General features: G+C 35.8%; 1 pseudogene; it reads left to right on the forward strand.

Annotated features, from left to right (window-relative positions):
• Positions 1-2,158: 2,158 nt before the first annotated feature.
• The window catches only part of LOC132002098 (bifunctional 3'-phosphoadenosine 5'-phosphosulfate synthase 1-like), a 76,237-nt pseudogene continuing 59,064 nt past the window's right edge, over positions 2,159-19,331 (forward strand).

A 19,331-nucleotide genomic window follows, 5' to 3' on the forward strand; every position in this document is an offset into this window, starting at 1 on the left:
CTGCACATAATAATCAGGAAGTATTGACTTCTGCTGAGGTCAGGAACAAGATTTATTAACCTAAGAGATAAATATTGACTGAAAATTTGGACAGTTCCTCTTTTTCTTTCCAGAGACCTGGTGAATTACTCAGACTGCCACTCAGACACTAAAAACTTAGAGTTTTCCTCCAGTTTTATGTCCATTTTAGTTATAGACCTCCTGGGGGAGGAAAATCTTTTACAATATTTTAGAGAGATATTTAAAATCCTGCTAATTATTGCCTCATATTTATCTATTCTAGGACTCACTGGCCAGAAGCCTTTTATTATACAGTAATAGGTTTTCGCATCCTTAGGGCTTTTTTTCTATGGTCTTCAGCGTCTGCCTGTGAGTCCAAATTTCTATTCATCTCATATGATAGCTTCTATCCTTTCCCCTCTAGTTTTTTCTCATTCCTAAGAAGTCGTGTGCCTCCTGTGGAAACCCCTCCTAGGCCTGCAAATTGTGCAAGTGATGCCTTGGGAAAGTTGTGTTCTGGAAGCTCCTTGTTGTGACATGCTTATCGCTAAGTCAGAGCAAATTCTTTCCTCCTCAGATAAGTTATTCACAGATGCTCAATCCAGAGGGCCTGGTTTGAACTGCCAAACATCCAGGCCTCTGTCCCTTTGCCCCATGGCTTGGAGTGGTTTGCATGTATCTTCAGATGTTGTTCAGATTTATATTCTCTTCTCACTTTTGAGAAAGCATTAACAATCACCTCAAATAATCTGCTTTCTTTTTCAGATCCTTTTCCTCAGTATTTCTTTTTTCTTTTCTTGGAGATCTTTTCCTTTCAGTAAATTTAGAGGTACATCCCCACATTATATTAAAAGCTTCACAATTATAAATCTGTGAGGCTTCAAAAATGTACTCTCTTCATTTAAATATACTCCTTCTTGATCAGAAAAATCAACATCTTCCACAGACTGTTCTTGCTAAGAATGAGAATGTTTAAAGCTCTTATCTCCTTGACTCCAATAAATTACTAAAAGTATTCATTCCACTTTGAAATATCTTAGAAACATTTGTGGCATTAACACAGTGTAGTGCAGATCTTGAAGTTTTATTGCTTTTCAGTTCCTTTTATTATTACATGTTTAAACTCCAATCCCCTTTCTTTTCTTGAGATTGACTGTGTTTGACAAAGACCTGTATAGAAGTATGGATATCTTCATATGCATTTTCCTCCCCCATCTCATTCCTTCAGAAACTATTATAGATTTATAACTGCAGATATTACTAACATATTTTCTAATTCTTTCTGAGAGTTTCTACCATGCTTTGACATGACTTGGAGCCCACAAGGCACTAAGTCCCACATGATGCCCTGGTAGAACATGAAATCTTGAGCCAGACTTTCTAGTAGTAACACATTTCTCAAAGTAACATTTGAGTAAGTGACAATTGTGCTGTGTCCTAAAATGGGTTTTAAGTTGCATTGAACTGAGGTTTATACAGCATTCCTTTTTGCTTCAATTCTTTACATTGTGCTCATAGCTACTAAGGTTGGAAAAACATATCTGAAGAATGGGGTAAAATGGCCACCAGCTACAATGTACTTAATGTGCTCTCTTAAACTTGTGAAGGGAGAATTCCCCTAGACACAAAAAGAGATGATTCTCAGGGCTAAATTTACATAGGAGTCCTTGCCTCAGGAAAGAGTTGGGGATAATCAACAGCAAGAAAGTCCTTGAAATTCTCCACCAAGAGATCCAAAGAGGCTGAAAATTAACCAGCAGCCACAAGGTGGCGTAATCACATTGATGTCCTTCTTACTGTTCTGATTTCCCCACAGAAACCTTTTAATGTCAACTATCTGAGGACAAAGGTATCATTTTTACATTTAAATAAAAACCACTTATCACTAAGATTTACAAAGCATTTCAGTGCATCCAGACAACTATCTGTATACTGGATAGTGTATAAATAGGTAAGGTTGAGGCTGCTGAATAAAAAGAGAACCTGCGCTTTCTCCACATTTGATGACCATTTCTTTCTGGATGTAATTGATTTCATGTGATATAGCATCCCTTGAAAAATGTAATTTAAAGATTAGGAATAGAAAGATTTTAGAATATATTTAGAGCATATCATAAAACTTCTGTAAAGTGCATTATACCCTAGATAGAGGGTGAGCATGAACAAGGATGCAGATATTAGAGAAAATGTCTTAAGCACCATCGCAGGAGGAAAACAGGGCAGCACCTGGATGCAGTCACGGCCATTTATCCTGCTGCTACTTACTGCTCACAGGGGCACGGGTTCTGTTCCAACTGGTGTTCTCAAATCCTGGCACATTCACTTGTATTTGGGGGGATTTCATTAAACTCTGTGCAATAATTGTCTCAGATTTGAAAATATTTGAAAACGTACTCCAAAACACTGCTGTGGGGATGAAATGGATGAATTCATATAAACAGAGCTGCTAGCCAGCAGCACATCATGGAAATTAGATAAAGGTGCCCTTCAGGGTGAACACATACCCTCCCTAGGGTGCACAGCACAGCAGAAAATCTACTAGATTTCAGCCTACTCACCCCCTTACCTGGCCACTCTTGCTCAGGAAACATCTTGTACAACTGTCATGTCTAGATTCTACATGTAAAGCACTTAATACATGGGTTCGCCCAACTAATGTAAACCCTCTAAAAAATGTTTGCTTTTGGAGCACTCTTGTGGTTCAGTCGGTTAAGCATCTGACCCTTGGTTTTGGCTCAGGTCATGAGGTCAGGGTCATGGGACTGAGTCCCATGTGAGATTCTGTGCTCATCATGGAGTCTGCTGGAGATTCTCTCCCTCCCCCCCAGCTTGCGCTTTCTCTCTAGTAAAACAATTTAAAAAATAAAAATGTTTGCTGTCATCATCATCATCATCATTATGATCTCCCCTATGGCCTTCTCCTTGGCCTTACTATGCCTAGTTTATTCTAGAGATACATTAGAAATGTACCTATAGGTGGGATAAGGTGAGGAAGCAATATTTATTAACAACTTTATAAACTAACTTCTTGACCTGATAGTGAAAACTATGATGAATCAAACTTAGTAGTGGGCATAGTATGGGAGAAAGACTGTGAAAAAATACAGAAGTCCCAAGGGGTAGGACTTGATTTCCCAATCACACCACAGTGCAGATCTCCTTTCAAGCCCTAGTCACCTGCCTAGCTTAGTGCTCACTCCAATGGGTTTTGAGACCAGCTACTCTTTTAAAATAGGCTTTTCGCTGTATTTAGTGCTTCTGGGAACACCAGACCTCTTGGACCCAAACACCACCACAGGACTTCCTAGGTGATGACCATTCTACAGGGTCTGATATGTCAGCTTGCCCAGATCAGTTTAGAATGACTACTGCACACTAACTGGTAGAGGATTACATGGCATCCCTGACTGTCATTAGTGAGTATTCAGAGGATACTGGGCAAGGAACCAGTTGGCAGAATCAAGCTCTGACAAGTCACAGGGTTTCAAGGTGCCTTTTTATTAAAAAAGCATTGTTATTTGCTTTAACTGGCATTACAAGCAGTGCCAATAATTTGCATTCAAGAGAGTGCATAATACAGGTGAGGTGCCTGACCAGGGATCTTTCAGTTTACATAAAGCATGTATTAACATAGAGGAGGTGAAGAATGAGAGTTTTGCTCTTACAGTTTGCATCTAGTTCAGAGGAGCCTGGCTCTCTTTCAGAAGAGGAACAAAGAGTATTCATGCCATGTCATAGGCCACTTGACATGAATCCTGTTTTACTGATTTATTCTCAGAATGCAGTTGGTGACAATAAGTATATTTAATGCAAAATGAGGATTTCTCAAATACTGGTAGAACCTTAAATGTGGGAGGGGGCTAGCTTAGAACTTAAACATGAATAATATGTTTTAAGGATATAGCAATTAACTCAATTTTGTTGCTTTAGAAGTGCTAATTTTCTACTCATTCAAGGGAGAAGGGGGCTTTTGTTTTCTAATACAAAAATTTCCAAACTGTCAGATTTTATGCTACAGGCTGCAAGCCCTTTTGACATTATCTTTTTGTGAGGCACTTTTGAAGTAAATGTGTTATTAGTATAGGAAAATTATGACTATTGTAAACAAACAATAACTACTAGTTTTTGTTGTATTTATCTGACACATGGTTATGGAGTTGTGGCAGAACTAAGCTACTTGAAAAGTCATTGATCCAAAGCACAGTATTTTCAGGGCAGCTATTGTAAATTCTTCCATAACAGAATCATATTGGGTAGTTTATGACAACCTTGAAACAGTCACTGGTTATAACCTGAAAACATTCACAGGGCAAAAGGAGAAATATTATTATATAGGAGCTCCATCCACAGGGACATCATGGGACCAATGTGAAGGTATACTGGGGGATCTCCCCGACAGGTAAGACAGCACCCAACAGGTGCTGGGGCCCCCACATCAGCCCAGGGAACTGCTGACATGGGACCTTAGTGACATGGTGTTCACTCTACATGGAATGGCAGTTTGGAGAGGTAATGAATGGGGCGGTGAAACTGGGGGGCCGAAGTGAAGTTCCAGGATCTCTACCCAAACTTCAGAATAGCTGATTTGAACATCTGTTTTACATACTGGACTTCTGAGCCAGACAATGTTTAAAGGGTTACTGATTATTTTTTAAATTGTTTTTGTTTTGTTCTGTTTTTCAACTGATTTATAGAAAGGGTTAATGCTAGGCAAACAGAAAGGGAGTTGAAGGGAGAATGAAATTAAGTCAAAACAAGAGGCATATTTCACACTGAGTTCTTGAGTTCTTCTCATCATTCCTGAGAAGTAGATGAAGGTGGGGTATAGAAGCGAGGTCAGAATGTCCTAACAGCTTTGCTGGGCTCAAGGACAGAATTAATTTGGATGATGAAGAGCAGGAATAGAAAAAACAAAACATTTAACAAAACAAAATGTCTTCTGAATGGAACTTCTAATCCTAGATATACGAAGCTAAGAATTTAGATTATCTATTTCATCTATTTTTTTTTCTTAGCAGAAACTTTCAATTTATTTCAGTTGACATGGCTAATTTTATGTGTTAACTTAGCTAGGCCATAATGTCCAGATGTTTGGTCAAATGCTAATCTAGATATTACTAGATATTTTGTAGATACTAGGTATTTTGTAGATAAGATTAACATTTGCGATCAGTTGACCTTAAGTAAAGTAAATGAGCCCCCATAACATAGAGGAGTCTCATCCAATTAGTTGAAGGACCCATTAGCAAAAAACTGAAGTTTTCAGAAGAAATTCTGCCTCAATAACAGAAATCCTGCCTAGGTTTCCAGCCTATGAGCCTGCCCGACAAATTTCAGAGCTGCCAGGCCCATTATAAATACATAGACACACACAAATAAACGTATCCTATTTGTTCTGTTTCTCTGGAGAGCCCTTAACATATCAGTCATCCTTCTGAGGTTCTGATCACACTCTAACCTTGTATACTAAGAGATAGGGTATGACTTCAGGGGTCACATAGCCCAAATTCAAATCCAAACTCTGCCAATCACTAGCAAAGTTCTATATAAGTTACTCAGTCTTGGAGCACCTGGCTGGCCCAGTCAGTGGAGCATGCAAATCTTGGTCTTAATGGTTGTAAGTTTGAGCCGCACAGTGCATATAGGGATCGCTTTAAATAAATAAATAAATAAATAAATAAATAAATAAATAAATATGTAAAATCTTCAGGTTACTCAATGTCTTTAATCCCAACTATAAAATATCAGTAATGTTCCTTATCTTCCTGGTATTGCTCATATAAGAATTAAGTGAGAAAAAATATATATATGAAAATAGACAAAACAAGATCTGGCATTTAGCAGGTGATCACAAATGGCAAAACTGGCTTATCTAGTTTATCTAATATACTGAAAAAACATTCTGACTGCTTTACCAGCTACTCAGGTCTATGAATACTAATCCTATCTCAGTCCCTACTTCAATTAAAGATAGTCTTCCGTATATATAAAAATGTCCTAATTTGGATTCCATAAAACAAGAGTGTCATGAAATTTTTGAAGGAAAAGGGTCCCAGATTCAAATAAGAGCACAGCCTGCATACTATAACACCCTTTGGGAGATACACATTTTACATTAGTATATTAAAGACTGAGAAATTCTTCAGTCTCATTTAACTTAGTGTAATCTAATTACAGTAGTCATTAGCCATGTTTACAAATACCCAAGTTTCCCTCTACTTTCCTAGAAGCATGGTAAGTTTTACTTCCACACTCTTTGAAATTAGATGTGGTCCTATGATTTGCTTTGGACAAAAAAGTGTCAAAGGAGTGACACGTAACATTTCTGGGTGGACCGATCAAAGCCATTCCCATTTTTCCATGGACACTGCAGAAACATGAGTTAGATGGAACTTCAATCAGTCTGTTGCTGAGTGATGACAATGAGCAGTGCAACTGTCTCTGCTGATCTGCTTTGGACATGGTACACATGGCTGAGAAATCAAGTTTTTGTTGCTCTAAGCTAAATTTTGAGGCTGTTTGTTACTGCAGTGTAAGTTGGCTGATCTCATGTCAAACAGGACTTTTGGGGGAAAAAAGTTAGGTGTTGCTGTAAGAAAACCCTAAAATATATGAAATGTGTTAGTAGTGAGGTGGCAAATATTAAGAAAACTGTTAGCAGAATCCAAAAGGTTAGCATAGTGTTTTGCAATATCAAAATGTATATGACCACAGAAGTGTTCAGGGCAATCCTTCCTTTTCTCTTTGCATGTGAATTATTGCCAAAATAACTAAATAACTAAATAAAAAATTTGGACTGAAATATTATATGAATGGAAAATGATTATCCAGTTTTTTCCCATAGGCCAACTTTTATGTCTTCTACTGTTTACTCAAACTGCAATGCTTTTCCTCCTTCATAGTTTCCTTCACTCCATCTTATTCTTCATAGTTTAGTTCAGATGGTACTTCTCAATAAAAACTGACCAGATTCCACATTTTTGTTAAATCCTCACTCCCACTCATTTTGGATTATACCTCATTTCTAGCATTTACTATCCTCTTCCTATAATATGGTTAGGTTGTATATGTATCTCATCCCCATCAGATTGGACTCTCCTCTAAATCTGGAAACAAGAGATCTTAATATCTCCTACAGGACTTAGCTCAGGATTTTACAATCATACTAAACTCAATGAGTGTTCACTGAATGAAATTATGCCAAGAGCTAAGTCATGATACAATTATCAATAATAACAATAACAATGACAATAACGAAACTTTTTTAGCACTTACAACAGAAACTGTAACAACACATTTATAGAATTATTTTATTTTTCATATTATGCTTATGTGGTAGGTATTGTTATCTCCATTTTATAGACAAGAAAATTGAGGCTGAGAGAGGTTAAGCAACCTAAGCACATTCATAGAGCTGATAAGCAACTGCCAGTTTGGCAAATGTAGATCAGATGCAGAAAAATAGCTACAATTGTACCTGCTATATCGGCATAAGCTTGTATTTCTTTTTTCCAATTTAGGATAGTAAACCCTGTAATTACGTAGATTTAGCATGGAACAACACAAAAATAAAATTTGGGCTGCAGAAAGACAAAGGAATAAAAAGAGAAATTATAAAAGACTAAGGGGACATGCCCTGTAAAAACAGACTACAAAAGCAAATTCAAAACTGTAAACCAAGTTTTGCCAACATGGACAGAGAAACTTCAATTTGTAAAATTTGCCACACATATTAGAATATTGACTCTCCCTCGATATTCAGGGCTTTGAGGGTGAGAAGATGTGAGAGAAGTGCACTGGCTTGGGAATGAACACAGAAAGGAATTCTAGAGGGTGAGAAGATAAGCCTGGGTATGCCTTATCCGAAGAAGTTCACAAAACCCATTTTATACATAAAACTGAATCCCAAGGATGTAAACTAATTTGTCACTTGTTATACAATTAAATACACTGAAATTAAAATACAAGTCATCAGAACCCTGAAACTGTCTTCCTTGGTTCTGTTTTTCTCCATATTACTCAGCTTTCTCAGCCACTGTCAGGAAATGGCTAAAATGGCAGTTGGAAAAGACCGGTAGATATCTACCAAGTTGTCTCACTTGAACCTTCATGTCTTCAAAAATAGCTCAAAGGATTATCACATCTACAGAGTTAATAGTAGTTTGCCCCTGGTAACCATTTTTCCCTAGGTGACCCTCTTCTCTGGCTGAGGTTCCTGGGCTAGAAATGGGTTACTGGACATAGCTGGGACAATCAGTGATCTTCCTATCTTATTCTTTGACCTTACTTGATTTTTTCAGATATGATCAGCCTCTTAGCCAAACTGAGTAAGAAATGGAAACTCAGGCAAACTGAGTCCTTTACCATGTAACTGGAAACTATCAGCTCTACATGTTCTGTAATGTGTACCAATTATTCAATCAAAGCCTATCTGCAGAGAGAAAATACATACTAGAAAGGAACAGATTCAGTGCACTTGGAAGGCCCAGCTATGCCCCTACTCTGGACTCAATAAGACACCCACTTCATTAGACACCTTTGATAATTATGAATTCCCCCATTCTGCTTAAGCCAACCAGGTAGATTTCAGTCACTTGCAATAATAATAGTCTGATTCAAGACCTCAGGTGGATTTTGGTGGTGATCTAAAGATGCAATGCCAAGAAAATTGGCAGAAAAGCAGAGGAGTTTAGTAAATAGGATAAAAAGGGAGATACTGAAAAAAGTAAAACATGGCTTAGGAAGTTATGGCCCAAAAATGGAGTGAGTGTCCTTTTATACTACACCTGATATGGTAACAGATTTCCTGGCAGATAGAGTTGTCAGAAAATGTGGTTCTGAACTGATCAATAGCAGATTGTTATGTGTTCACAGGGGTCTCCCTTGGGTTGAGAAGGAGTTGGAATAGGTGAGATATTTACTGTGACAGCCAGTGACAACATAAATGATAAAGGGTAGCAGAATATGCCATTGCAAAATATTCAACTTTGGCATAAGAATTATTATGAACTGAAAAATAGTACATGTAAGCAAATCTCTCTGTCCTCTCCATAATTGCCCCTCTAAGCAGCACATAATTTTGTACAGCTTTCCCCCACTCTCGTCTCCACTAGGAAGGACAGAAATTAAACACCAGAGAGACAACTCTAGATTCTTATCCTCCCAGAGAAAGCACCAAATAAATCTATATATCAAACTTTACTAACTAGCCCTTATCTTCCATTAGTTCCCCCATATGTGTCTGCCTTCTCATAATTTGCCATCCTAGAAATTCAAAGTCCTTTTCCATTGTGTTTTGCCATTTGTCTAAAAATACATTTTTCTTTTAAGATAATACAAAGCCCAATTTCCAACCACCTCTTACTCATCATCCAGTGCTCCCACATTTATGAGCATTGCGTATGTTAATAAACTTCTGTTTATTTTTCTCTTGCCAATCTTTTATCAGTCTAATCTATAGCACCCCAAGCAGAGAACCTAAAATGGGTAGAGGAAAGAATTTTTCCTGTTTCCTAGGTGTAGACAGAATTTGAACTACGGTTGAGAAAGTTATTCCATTAAGTGTAATGGAGATGAAGTGAGGCAATAAATAAAAAGACCACATACCTAAACATGCAAGTGGGAAGAGATGGGAACTCCTTATGCAGTTTGTTACTCTAAATAGTTCAGGGCTAACAGCATGTATGAATAATGGCAGGCTGGTAGCTCTTCATCACTGCGTTGTGTAGTTCACAATTTTGAAACCATATGTCATAATGGTTAAGAGCATGGAGAACAGAATCCCACTGCCTAGGTTTAAATCCCAGGTGTGTTGTTTTTAGCTCTGGAACCACTGGCTAGTTATTAGAACACTCAGTACCTCAGTTCCTCATTTATAAAACAAGTGTGTAAGTTAGTCATGGCTATGTAATATAACAAACTCACTGGTCTAACACAGACAGCATTCATTTTTGCCCATAGTTATATGGTTCAGTTGGATTTGTTTATGGTCTCAAACTCAGTGCTGCTTCAGATCTCAGTTGGACGATTTATGAATCTGACTCCAGGGTCCATGTTCTTAAACTATATGCTATGTGGCTTCACAACCATAAACCATATAATCTGCTGATCTTGGCTTGGTTCCCTCACGTATTTTGGATGAAAGTTAATCTAGGATGCCATTGGCTGGCACAGATCTCCTGCTTGTAGTTTCCCACCCTTATGTGGGCTAGCTCAGGCTTGTGCACATGATGCTGGCAGGGTTCTGAGAGAGAGAGAAGAGAAGTGCACAAGGCCACTGAGTCCTGCACTAAGAAATGCCATAACGTCACTCCCAGTGCACTCTACTGACCAAAACAAATCACAGGATCTACACAAAATTCAGAGGGTAAAAATAAAGACTATCACTTGACAGAAGAGTCTGCAATGCCATATTATAAAGGGTGTTTACGAAGAGGGAATATTCAAATTAGAGGGTATTTTGCATTCAGTCTAACACAGTGGAGATAATAGCATCTGCTAGACAGTGTTACTGTAAGGATTAAATGAATTTAGCACAGTACTTGGCTAATGATCACTGCTTTTATTTTTATCTTAATACCTGAAAGGAACCAGGCAGAACAACACATATGCCACCTTTTTAGCATAGGACAACAACGCTATGATCACGGGGGTTTTTAAATCAGATTTTTAAATTCAAGTCAAAGTATGTATCCATTATTACGCAGAGTAATTTTCTCCCAGTGTTTAAAACTGTAGGAGGCAAGAGGTCTAATCTCCACTTCCATTTTTGCCATTGTTTTACTGTGACTTAGGGCAGGATACCACAAATGCCCAGGCTTCCATGGGTTTCAGTTGTAAAGTGACGGGCTGATAACCTTAAGTATCTCTGTTAAGTGTTGATGAATTCTTCTAAGGATATTCTCCCAATTTTATTCCAACAACTAACAGGAAAGGATGAGTCTTCCTATTGCATCATCGGCTTTTAACAAGAGAAAATGCCAGAGGGAACTGGGCTGCTGAGAGTAACCAAGAGCTCAAAGTGAATTGTCAAAAACAAATTGACCTAAAACAATTTTCTCAAAGTCAAATTGTTGGAAAGGATAAATTGGTCAAAAAGTATTATCTGATATGGATTTTTCATCTTAGTAATTTTGATGCACTTGAAGAAGCTTGTGAGTTTTCATGAGTCATTAAGCCTTTTTGTCATTTTTCTTTCCAGAATTTTTTTGGGGGGAACAAAAGTTCCTTTTCTTCCTCACTCCTAATTCACATAGTCAATTATGCCTGTTCTGCTTATTTGTCTGAAATGTAATTGTTCAAAAATCAATGTTTCCAACTACCAGTTAACATTATTTTATAACTTTTGAACTTTGGTATGATTTTTACAACTTTCACCCATATTTTTGATTAAAAATCTTACTTTTTCTATGTAATTTTGCTTTTTTTAAAACGTTTAGTTTCATTTTTTAGCCAGTGATGTTAACTTCACTTACTTAACCTTATTTTGTATTCCATTTTGGTCATACATCTTCTGTATTTAAGCAAATTTTACAGAAAAGTATTTTTACTACTCAATGTTGCTGTCAGAATTGAAGCTATAATGAAAAATATGCAGTCTCAATGTGGCTTCTCAGACAACTTTAAGGTTAGGTTTAAATTTATCAACCTAACAATGTATAAAATGATATATGAATAAAATTCTTGATAGCAGATGACTCTGAGCCATCGATACCTTCACTACAGAAAGGGGAGAAGAGAAATACATGCTAGCTTTTCTAACCCAGTTAATCCTTACATTATTCTGATAGCAGAAAGACTAAGATTGAAATAAAATAACTCAGAATATTCTAGATGAGTACAGTGAATAGAAACCTCAATGACATTCAATAACTTTATTTTCTACACCCAACCTTTACTACATCATGTCTTTAATTCTGCAGATTCCCTGGTGTATAGAATAAAAGAACAAATGGTAATTAAAATGTATTTTAGACTGGCTTGATTTGCACAATTTGGTACAAAATCATTAAAGGTTTACTAGGAAAAGCAAATATGACTGGATGAAAATGCACCATGAATTAAAAATAAAAGTTTAAAGTTTGGAGAAAAATCTTCCAAATTCTGCAAAATGTCTTATTGCATTCAAATTCTAGATACCTTTTCCAATGTTTTAACATGAATAATATATGAATAACCAATTACAAAAAAGAATCATGTTTATTGATTTTTACCAGTGTGGTTTTAGGCAAATTGTTTTCACCAAGATGGCTGATAACAATAGAATTAGTGATCAAAACCAAGAACCTTCAAACGCGGCTAGGGCTAGTTCATAGTGCTGCTTCCAACAAGGCCCATTTTGGTCCGAATTTGTTAGCATAGTTTCTAATTCCTCAACTTCCTGCCTTCTGGTTCAAGTTTTGAGTTCTGACCTCCCTATACATGTCCGATCTTGGGATTCTAGTACCTGGCCTGCTCCTTAATTTACATCTAATTAGAACTAATTCATGTTCTTAGCTCTCTGCTTTTATCCCTAGTTTTGTGTATTGACTCCTTTTCTTTTGGGGGAAATTAAAATGGACCAAATGCTCACCAAGACTTCTCCTTTGGATTATTTCTAGTCGTCACCTTGTCTATAATAAGATTACTCTCTCAGGAGTTCCCTCAATTCCCTCTGGCTCATATAAACAAACCTAGTCCACAGCACACTGATCTCCAAGATCTTTCTGTCAGCTTCCAGTGGGCCTGATATTCTTACCTCTTCCTCCAGAGACACAAGGGTAAGCCAACCAGCAGCCACTTTTGTATTAGATGAACTGCCCTTCTTGATCATACCTTATTGGACCAGAAGTGAGCACTTAAAAAAACTGGCTTACATTTTAGAATTTGGAAGATTATTAGAATCTTTTTAAGGGATTAAAATACATAAAGTCAGATGCTAAGGATGGGAGCACATTTGGCATTATGTCAACAAGCAAATCAGAGAAAGCAGGGTTTTTTTGTTTTTGTTTTTAACCTCAGGAAGGTATTTCATTCTTTATTAAGCAATATTCCTTCACCAAAAATCAATGTTGGACAATTTTACATTTATTGCTACCCACAAGAAGCTGGCTTTCATTCAATTGTATGTGTCTACTACTTAGCATCATTTCCCTGCTTAGTAAATCCATGTGCACTATTACCAGACAAATTAAATTACCTGTGATCATTATCTTTTTAAGAATTGTAGTAAAATACACATAATATAAAATTTATCACCTTAACCATTTTTAGATGTACATTTCAGTTGTGTTGAAATGTACATCTAAAAATGTACATGTATATACATTTAATATATATTGAAATGTACACACTTCACAATGGTGTGTGACTAATCTTCAGAATTCTTCATGTTGCAAAACTAAAACTCTGTACCCATTAAATAACAATTCACCATTTTCCTTCTCCTCTCAGCCCTTGCAAAAACAGTTTACTTTCTGTCCTTATGAATTTGACTACTCCAGGTACCTCATATAGGTGAAATCATAAAGTCTTTCTCTTTTTGACTTATTTCACTCAGCATAATGTTCTCAAAGTTGATCCTAGTTGTATTACATGTCTGAATTTCCTTCCTTTTAAGACTGAATAATATGCCACTATATATTATATGTACCACATTTTCTTTATTCTCTCACCCATTGATGGACACTTGGTTTCTCTACCTTTTTTCTATTGTAAATCTGTTGTTATGAACATGATATACAAACAGAAACCCAGCTTTAAAATGGAGAGAAGTTAAAAAAAAAACATGCAGAGAAAATAACAGGAAATAAACAGAGATTTTTGCATGTTTTTCCTATTCCTGGCTCTTTTCTCTATCAAGATACACCTGAATTTTTGTTCTCGGGTTATATGAGTCACCTCTATCCTTTTATAATAAATTCCCTTTTTTCACTTACAAAAACTTAGGCTACTTTCTGTTATTCACAACCAAAGTTTCTTGAGTAATATATGGGTAAGAGAATAAAATAAAGACAAGTTCAAGTCATACCATACATTCCTTTTATTCTGTAAATAAGAAATATGAGAAAACTTCAGTATTGACAAAGGTATTAAAAACTCTAAATATCAGTGTAAGTCAAAACACCAGTGAACTTCCAGACCTTTAGTAAACAACTGAAAAATGAAAGAAAAGTTTCTAGATGAAACCTAAAAAGGAAGGTCAATGAAATTTAAAATCTTGTTATTAGTTTTTGTTGTGTTTTTGTTTTAATTTTTCACTGTTTGTCTGCAAAGCCAGAACAACCCAACAGGGGTAGAATTTTCTGTGAATAGTTTATCCTTCATGAACTTCACAAATAAATGAACCATCAAGAGAAAAAGAGATGATGCTATCACTTTTGCAAGCTTGAAACAGTTCTCCCAAATAGTCATCGTATGCCTCAATTTTTGTTAATCCCTTAATTTCATCAATTTGGTAATTACTACCATAAAAGTTAAGGTAAAACATACTATTAGTGTCCATAGTGTCCAAACAGAAGAGCCGCTCTCATCCCATATCTCATAAAAACAGCTGAAACAAAAACAAATCCCAACATAGACTCTCACTCTTGTCTTATGGTTTTTATAACTGCATTAGCTTGGAAATTTCTTCAAGTCTGAAAAGTGCTGAGTGATCTCCTCCCAAAAATGGCAGTAAATTTTCCTCTTCAAGAGAAAATTAATTTATATATGTATTGGGCACAGTCTTCTATCCATTTTCTCCAAAATAATTTCAGTATTCAGACCTTGACTCTCCACCCCCACAGAAATCTTGATGTTTCTGCCTCTTGCTTTCCTACTACTCTCTAATTTTCTCAGATGACCAGCTTCTTTTTTCTCATCATACTTTGGCCTTGTATTTTCTTTAGCTTTCTTTCTTTCTTTCTTTCTTTCTTTCTTTCTTTTTTCATTTTTTCCCACACTGTCTGGATGGCTTCCTTTTAAAGACTTGATTTCTAAGTGACAGTGCTAAAGAAAGTATATATAACAAAGAGAGAGGGAAAGAGACATATTTTTTAATGTTTCTAAGTGCTCATGCTGGTATTCTCTCTGTGTGCTGAGATGCAGCAACCTAAATTTATGGCATGTTTAGAGTCTTGTTTTTTTTTTTTTAGAGTTTTGTATTAAGAAAGTATAAAGACCTATGAAAATCATCCCAAAAGTCTCCTGAAGAAATCCATACATGCTGAATAACTGAGCAGCCAGACATCTAGGAGAATTGGACGCTTGCAAATTTTCCTCAAGTTAGAACCCTTGTCTGACTAAATTTCTTATATTAAGTCAATGTAAAAAAATGCAACACAGAATTGAATAACTTCTCTTAAATGACTTTTCCCTAAAACAACCACCGAAGAATTACTAAAGTTAAATCTACTTTTGGCCTTAGAGAGATTACTTTAATTCAACAATAAAATACCCCAGTTAGTTATAGTTTCATATATATTCATGCTTTCTGAAGGCCAGGGGGAAAAAAAAATCACCTTGTATATATTTAAAACACAGCTTCCTAAACAAAAGCAAAAATAAACAAGTGGGGCTACATCAAATTAAACTTCAGCAAAGGAAACAATCAACAAGATGAAAAGGCAACCTATGGAATGGGAGATATTTGCAAACCACATATCCATTAAGCTGTTAACATCCAAAATATATAAGGAACTTATAACTCAAGAGCATAAAAACAAATATCCTAATGGGCAAAGGACCTAAAAAGACATTTTTCCACAGAAGACATACAAATGTGCAACAAGTACGTGAAAAGATGCTCAACATCACTATCATCAGCGAAATGCAAATCAAAACCACAATGAGATATCATCTCACACCTATTAGGATAGCAATTATCAAAAAGACAAGAGATAAATACTGGTGAGGATATGGAGAAAAGGGAACTCTTGTGCACTGCTGGTGGAATTTAAGCTGATGCAACTGCTATGGAAAACAGTATGGAGGTTCCGCAAGAAATTAAAAAATTAACTCTCAAATGATCCAGCAATCCCACTTCCATACAGGCACCCAAAGGAAACAAAGCCATTATCTTAAAGAAATGAGATATCTGTACTCCCATGTTAATTCATCATTAATCATAATAGCCAAAATATGGAAACACCCTAAGTGTCCATCAATAGGGGGATGGGGATGGATAAAGAAAATATGGTATACATAGATATAGATACATGGATACAATGAGATACTATCCTAAAAAAGAAGAATATCCTGTTATTTGCTACAACATGGATGAACCTGGAGGGCATTATACTAAATGAAATAAGCCAGACAAATATTTCACTTTTATATGTAGAATCAAAAGAAATTCAAACTCATAGAAACAGATAGTAGAAAAGTGGTTGCCATAGTATGGAGGGTTGGGGAAATAGGAAGAGGTTGTTAAAAAAGTATAAACTTTCAGTCATAAAATAACTGTATGGTCTTAGGATCTAATGTATAACATGGCAACTAGTTGATAACACTGTATTGTATACTTGAATTTGCTCAGAGACTATAACTTAAAGTTCTCACCAAAAAAGGGTAGGGGAGGAAGTAGAGATGTGAAGAGATGGATATGTTCATTAGCCTGAGGGCAGGAGAAATCCTTCGACAATGTATATGTACACCAAATCATCACACTGCATACTTTAAATATGTTATAATTTTATTTGTCAATTATAGCTCAATAAATGTGAAAAAAGTGCTTCCTAAATCATATAAAAATTACTTTAATTTAAAAAAAATTATTACATATTAGTAACATGTAATATGCTAATATATAACAATTTACAGCATAATAATATAATATAGTAATACATAGCAACTAATAGCATGTTGTCTAGGTGATAGCTCCCATTTTGGTATGAACATATAAAAGCAGGTGATGAATCTCAGGCATCACAGCCTCTGTCAAGATAAAATGTATAGTAAATATACGAAATTTGTTATTTAATCAATTTTTATCAATACCCATTATGGGCATTATAGAGAAGAGATCCCTACAAGACATGAGTACCTTCCCTCAAGGGACTCAGTAGCCTAGTTGGAGAGAGAAGATACATACACAAAAAGATAATTTAAAATACAATGTATAAGTTGATAAATGTAAAAATTTCAAAATTATGAAAAAAATTCTTAGATCCAGATAAAGGAAATATTCATTGACATGGATGGCACAAAAGGTTCCACACAAGGTGGAGGCTAAGCTTACTTTGGAAGAGTTTGTAGGTATCAAAGAAGTAAAAAGTTGGAGTACTGCACATAGGTACATAACTACAGGATGGATAATATGAATGATGACAAAAGCAAAATCATTCCTACCTTATTCAGGGGAGGAAAAAATAATAGAGCAATGTGTTGAGACAAAGGAGTTTCAACAGCAAGAAAGAAACCTATCTGACCTCAATAAAGGAGAAAAAACTTAACAACAAGTGAAGTAGTTACAGAGGTACAAGTATTCTAACTTCTTTGTTTTATTCAGAGAATGAAACAGGTATTTAACTAAAGCACTCTTAATGACTTCCAACAAATATCCTAATCACTTTTATGTTCACAGATAGTTTCTAAGCCAAGAAATCATTTAATGGGAAAGTTACCTAACAAAAAATCAAAATAAAGTGTATTTCTCCATAGTATATCTGTAGATATAATTTCTTCAAGATAATATATATATATTTCTTTGAAAAAACACAGATGTACACACATGCATATATGCCAAAGTTAAATACAAATAAAGATCATATTGCTTGTGTCTTATTTGCTTCTTTATAAGAAAAAGACTGAGATCTGTGAATAGAACTTTAGAGTTTAAAAATCAAGAAGCAAAATTTAATCAGTAAGAAAGTTGAAAAATATTGTTTGTGCATCTTCATTAATGATTAGGCATGAGACTGCTGTTATAGAGCATAAAGAAGACTATTACCTGGGCTGATGTACTTTATTCTCATAGAGGTCTTCTCAGATTGGATTATGTACACACCTCAGGGTATATGGTCATGTTCTGGGTGCACAATACCATGAGATAAATGCAGTACATCTTCCTAGAGTAACAATTTTATCTGATGATTTAGAGGTAGGGAGGGCAAAGTAATTTAATAGTAAGTAACACAAAACATAGTTTTTATATTAAAGCACATATAGAAAAAATTATAGTGCAGAATGCAAAATGCTCCTGAAATTTCATGAAAAAAATATGAGGCATCAAATAAATTTCTTCCATGTTCGGTTGCATAAGCTATTTCCCCAAATGGCAGGCGGAGCAGAGAAGCTACTTAGAGGGGTTTAAGGCACGTTCATTCTCTTTAGAAGTACTTTGGGAGAAATTTTTACAGTATTATTACTCTAATAGATTCCTTATTTCAAAATTCCAGACATATGTATCCTACTTTTTACTTAATATTATTAGAAGATTAGAAAGATGCTTGGCAAGTAAGGTTGCTTTCCAGGTTTCAAAGACAAGTACAGTAGTCCAGTCTACTATTAGCAAGGTCCTTTAGTTCTTTTTACAAAGCCTCTGGAGCTGGAGACTGGTGACAATACTTTCAACCCTATCTCCATCCTGTTTAGATGGTCCTGGGTCCCAAAAACTGTTCACTAGGACTGTGGATAATGCCAGACAATCAGTTCAGTCTGCACCATTAACCTACAGGGATTAGTAGCTCTCTGTGCAATTGAATGTTCCCAGATTAGTCCCTGTGGTGAACCACCTGCCAGGACTCAGCACATCACAGGCAAGCTAAGAAGCTGGTAAAAGATTTAAAGCTCAAACTTGAGCTGAGCAATCAGGATATTTTTCTCCCACAATTTACAGCCACTGTGGCATGACCTAATTTTTCATTCCGTTTGGCTTTTTTCTTTAAATTTTGTAGCCTGATTGCCTGATAGAATTTGTTAAAGGAAATTAATGGATGTAATTTCCCTATCAGAAAATTGGAAAACATACTGTAATCCAACATAACTTTTAACCTTCATTAAGTTCCCATTGTGAACACTTGATATGTATTAAAATAAGAGTTCTTGGCCTCATGCAAGTTAAGGGCTAGACTTTCTTTTGTGAGATAGAGAAACTCAACCAGTAACAGAAAAACTCGTAGGGAGCTCCAAATCTGCAGTGTACCCAAAGTGTACAAGCCATAGGCTTGACTTGCCACTGCTGATAAACTGATAGAAAGTGGTATAAGGTTATCAATTTGCATGCTTTAGAAGGGATAACTGTTTTGCTATCAAAGGATATAGGGTAGGGAACAGATGTAGTCTACTCTTACCTTAAATAATGAAAATAAAACAAAATATATAATACGACAGTTTTCATGATATTAGGCAGTGAAAGACAATAAATTTTGAGA

This window comes from Mustela nigripes, chromosome 14 (assembly GCF_022355385.1).
Source record: "Mustela nigripes isolate SB6536 chromosome 14, MUSNIG.SB6536, whole genome shotgun sequence".
In the NCBI taxonomy this organism is placed as follows: Eukaryota; Metazoa; Chordata; class Mammalia; order Carnivora; family Mustelidae; genus Mustela; species Mustela nigripes.